This window comes from Argopecten irradians, chromosome 4 (genome assembly GCF_041381155.1).
Source record: "Argopecten irradians isolate NY chromosome 4, Ai_NY, whole genome shotgun sequence".
NCBI lineage: Eukaryota > Metazoa > Mollusca > Bivalvia > Pectinida > Pectinidae > Argopecten > Argopecten irradians.
This window is the reverse complement of record NC_091137.1, coordinates 49,227,704-49,233,752: the sequence shown is the minus strand read 5'-3', so window position 1 is coordinate 49,233,752 and position 6,049 is coordinate 49,227,704.

Below are 6,049 nucleotides of genomic sequence, written 5' to 3'. Positions count from 1 at the left end.
TACAGCCATACTAAAACAAAAGGCCCAATGGGCTGTTACGATCATCTAACTATTAACTAGTTAATACAACATATGGTAGAGATAAAGTACACAATCATACTAAAACAAAAGGCCCAATGGGCTGTTACGGTCATCTAACTATTAACTAGTTAATACAACATGTGGTAGAGATAAAGTACACAATCATACTAAAACAAAAGGCCCAATGGGCTGTTACGATCATCTAACTATTAACTAGTTAATACAACATATGGTAGAGATAAAGTACACAATCATACTAAAACAAAAGGCCCAATGGGCTGTTACGATCATCTAACTATTAACTAGTTAATACAACATATGGTAGAGATAAAGTACACAACCATACTAAAACAAAAGGCCCAATGGGCTGTTACGGTCATCTAACTATTAACTAGTTAATACAACGTGTGGTAGAGATAAAGTACACAGCCATACTAAAACAAAAGGCCCAATGGGCTGTTACGGTCATCTAACTAGTTAATACAACATATGGTAGAGATAAAGTACACAATCATACTAAAACAAAAGGCCCAATGGGCTGTTACGGTCATCTAACTATTAACTAGTTAATACAACATGTGGTAGAGATAAAGTACACAATCATACTAAAACAAAAGGCCCAATGGGCTGTTTACGATCATCTAACTATTAACTAGTTAATACAACATGTGGTAGAGATAAAGTACACACAATCATACTAAAACAAAAGGCCCAATGGGCTGTTACGATCATCTAACTATTAACTAGTTAATACAACATATGGTAGAGATAAAGTACACAATCATACTAAAACAAAAGGCCCAATGGGCTGTTACGGTCATCTAACTATTAACTAGTTAATACAACATATGGTAGAGATAAAGTACACAATCATACTAAAACAAAAGGCCCAATGGGCTGTTACGGTCATCTAACTATTAACTAGTTAATACAACGTGTGGTAGAGATAAAGTACACAATCATACTAAAACAAAAGGCCCAATGGGCTGTTACGGTCATCTAACTATTAACTAGTTAATACAACATGTGGTAGAGATGAAGTACACAATCATACTAAAACAAAAGGCCCAATGGGCTGTTACGGTCATCTAACTATTAACTAGTTAATACAACATGTGGTAGAGATAAAGTACACAATCATACTAAAACAAAAGGCCCAATGGGCTGTTACGGTCATCTAACTATTAACTAGTTAATACAACATGTGGTAGAGATAAAGTACACAGCCATACTAAAACAAAAGGCCCAATGGGCTGTTACGGTCATCTAACTATTAACTAGTTAATACAACATGTGGTAGAGATAAAGTACACAGCCATACTAAAACAAAAGGCCCAATGGGCTGTTACGGTCATCTAACTATTAACTAGTTAATACAACATGTGGTAGAGATAAAGTACACAATCATACTAAAACAAAAGGCCCAATGGGCTGTTACGGTCATCTAACTATTAACTAGTTAATACAACATGTGGTAGAGATAAAGTACACAATCATACTAAAACAAAAGGCCCAATGGGCTGTTACGGTCATCTAACTATTAACTAGTTAATACAACATGTGGTAGAGATAAAGTACACAACCATACTAAAACAAAAGGCCCAATGGGCTGTTACGGTCATCTAACTATTAACTAGTTAATACAACATGCGGTAGAGATAAAGTACACAGCCATACTAAAACAAAAGGCCCAATGGGCTGTTACGGTCATCTAACTATTAACTAGTTAATACAACGTGTGGTAGAGATAAAGTACACAACCATACTAAAACAAAAGGCCCAATGGGCTGTTACGGTCATCTAACTATTAACTAGTTAATACAACATGCGGTAGAGATAAAGTACACAACCATACTAAAACAAAAGGCCCAATGGGCTGTTACGGTCATCTAACTATTAACTAGTTAATACAACGTGTGGTAGAGATAAAGTACACAGCCATACTAAAACAAAAGGCCCAATGGGCTGTTACGGTCATCTAACTATTAACTAGTTAATACAACATGTGGTAGAGATAAAGTACACAACCATACTAAAACAAAAGGCCCAATGGACTGTTACGGTCATCTAACTATTAACTAGTTAATACAACATGCGGTAGAGATAAAGTACACAATCATACTAAAACAAAAGGCCCAATGGGCTGTTACGGTCATCTAACTATTAACTAGTTAATACAACATGTGGTAGAGATAAAGTACACAACCATACTAAAACAAAAGGCCCAATGGGCTGTTACGGTCATCTAACTATTAACTAGTTAATACAACATGTGGTAGAGATAAAGTACACAACCATACTAAAACAAAAGGCCCAATGGGCTGTTACGGTCATCTAACTATTAACTAGTTAATACAACATGTGGTAGAGATGAAGTACACAATAAGTCGTTAAAGATTGTAGCCTGGTTGATCCCTGTGACCTTAAATGGAGGTCAAGGTCTTCATATGAAGAAACCTAAACATTAAAGATTTTTTTCGCAGGTGACCTTGAATTATGGTCAAGGTCATTCATTTGAACAAACTTGGTAGCACTTTATGCCAGCATGCTGCAGACCCAATATCAGTTCCCTGGGTCTTTAAGAAGAAATCGTCTGAATGAAAAAGTTGGCGGACGGTGCACGACGACGGACGATGCATGATGACAATGGATTATCCTGGTCTATTTTTTTATATTTTTTTTGTGTATGAAGACCACCTGGCTTCATTAAGGACCATTTTTTCTTTGGTCCTTAGGTATCCTTTTTAGACTGTAAATGTAATGAGAAGGCCAAACACAAGTGTATTTTCTGTTGACATTTTGTTGACAACAAGACCTACAGATGTATTTCCCAGTTATGCCCAAAGGCATGATTAGATCCTGTCCAAGATTTGTTATTAATTATTTTTTGGTTGGTCCAGAATCCAAGGTGGAGTCCATCTTTCAACGCACATTAAATTTTACAACGTTCACTGGAGCTGAACACACCTAATGCCCAATAGTCCGAAGGCCCGAAAGTCCAAAAACATATAATGTATGTATCTGGAATTTATATGCAAACAGTCCTCGAAATAAGACAAAATACTATGTATATGTAGAATCTAGTAAACTTGCTAAGATGTATGTGACTAGATTTGACGTGGAAAATTATAATAAAAAAACGAAATGTTGCGATTTAAAAAAAATGCGAAATCGAGCATAATCTTGAAATACATTTTCGTATATGATATTAGAGATTTCAAATATAATCATGTACTCTGCGATACCGTGTAACAAATTCCCAGAAACCAATTTCATAATTTAAACACGTAAAAGAAAAGGTGAAGAAGACGCAAAAATATTAAATATTTATATTGTACATTATAACGACGTTTAACACGCACATGTATGGCCATTTTCCCGGTAACATTTGATTATATATATCCCCCATTCATGGAACAACGTTATTCCTAATTGCAATCAAATTTCAGTGTGCATAAGGTTGATATTAGGAAACCTGTAAAGCTTAGATCGTTGTAAGATGACTCAAAGCATGTATGTTTATGAAATACATGTATCTTACAAAATGGTCATTAGTTTCGTTTCCATTATTACAAGGACACAGCTAAGGACTACCAATAACATTCCTACGAAAAATATCGAAATCAAGATAATTCCATTCTTAATCTGGCGTGGAGAATCAGACCCGCCCTACAACCGCTATAGAATCATTTACTGTCCGAAAATGTGTTTTGACTTTAGTTATATAAAGAAGGATAGCATTTTACTAACAGATCTGAGAGGGAATTCCAGGGGGTAAAAATGAGTTTTATATGCACTAGTTCGACAAGCGATGGGTTGAAAGTTTGTCAACACGTATATCATAATAGTGTCTTCGATTATTCCAGGAAGGGGCATGTCCTGAAGAAACTGGGGAACTAGTCCATGAACAATTTTATGGAATATAATTATTAATGTTGATCGATTCATGTATACGATCAAAAGGCACTGTTTCAGAACAGAGTTTGACTTTACTAGTTAGACGGGGTCAACCAGTAGCAATTCGCGCTGCCTCCAGTTGAAATTATTAGTAGAGCTTCAGTTTTGTAATAGGATTAAAATTTACCAACCACTTCTTGACAATGTATAGATTTTGTCGATACATGTATCTGAATTTAGAGTATTCGCACTTACTAATTAATGTGTATCTATTGTTACGGTGGGTACATACAGTGTATAAGAAAGTATCATCTGCAAATAGTTTGATAAAAGTTTATATTTTTTACGATATCGTTAATGAATATAGGAAATAGGAGGGAGTAAGGATGGAGCCCTGTGAAACACCAGATTTTTATATCACATAAACTGGAAAGAAAGAAAGAAAATAACTTTTTAATGTACATAATATAAAACGATATTCTCATTCTGATCGAAATTTTTGGTGAAATTCATGAAATTGAGTATTTAAAAATAATTATTGCTTACAACACCAAATCAATTAACTCATTCTAAATTTAAGGATTTAAGCCGACTTCCCGTTAATATCAACGCGTTGTTTCAGTTGGATATGTATTCTTTAAACCATGAAGAAGAGAGTTTCGAATTCCAAAGCTATACAGTTTACAGAAAATACCTTTGTGCTAAACACGATCAAATGCTTTGCTGATGTCGCAAAACACCATTCTTTTTTCTTATCATAACATTACCAAGTAAGGAATATATATTGCATGGTAGAGAGAAGCTGGTTGTAGGCGAGTCGCCATGTCTAAAACCTGACTGGTGAGGTGAGAAAAGAGCAGTCAAGACACATTTCATTTGCCAACAAATTAATTATACTAACGAAATTGGTCTATAATTAATTACAACATAATGTTTACTTTGTTTTCTATACAGATTTAGATTTGTTACAACCAAAAAAATGCAGTAAATACGAATTCCGAAATCAAGAAAAGATGAAAAGTAAATGTACTTACTTGTTAGGTCGAAGCCATAGGATATAGGATTATCGTAGGACATCATTGAATGACAAGAACGTTTCATAGGAAGACATTACGATTTGCCAAAAATACCAGTACATGGGAAAAGTTTGTGATACCTTGGCAATGGTATCCATATGTATACCACGTATACCACGTGTCTTCCTCATTTCCATTGATTCCGGCTTTGGTAGGCTGTTTTGAAACACGAGTTGTTAATTAAAACTTTTCATGAATTATAAATGTTGCTTTCACCCTTTTAGATTAGATAGTTGTTAAAATTAAGTAGTTTTGTAGACCTTCTTAGTTAAATCTCTGGGTGAAGTCCAAAATTATGATATGATTGCAACAATCTCGTCTGTAAATTCTTTATCTACTCATCGCTTACATAGGTTTCAACCAATATTTTCAAGATTTTTTATTCACAGTTATAGCGTGACAAGAGGTTCAATGTATAATACAGTTGATACAACATGTAGTACATGAGATACACACATATACGGTATAGAAATAGTATTTTGTTTGCAATTGTTATACATAATTAGTATTAGAGACAGAAAGAACAGTGTATAGAGCGTTATATGAGTAAAGACAATTTTTAGATAAATGAACAGCACCAAATATGGCGTGAAGCATCACTGGGAGAGGACAGTCTATCATTTTATAAACGAGGCTGGTCTAATCCCCGGGGGGCTAATTACTAAGGTAGGGGCGGTGCTCCAAAAGGATATCTAGCTTTAATATACTACACTAGTAATTGGCTTTTAATCCTATATTATTAATAAATAAAAATAACTGATCATACATGGGGACAGCATCGATGATTAAATGATTTCAATGGAAACCAAATTACAAGCAAGGAGCTGTAGGCCTAATTATTGTGGGTTTTTTTCTTTTTCTTTTAAATGTTAGAAGACATGTACGCGCATGATTAACATACATCAGTGATACATATGTATGTCAGTACATCCCTAGTACTAAATATTAATTATCATATAAAGTTACATGATATCTAGCGCACTTATCGATGACTCATCGTTTCCCCGTGGGGAACCGCATGCTAAATTTTGCCGAAGGTAACCGAGTACTTCCGG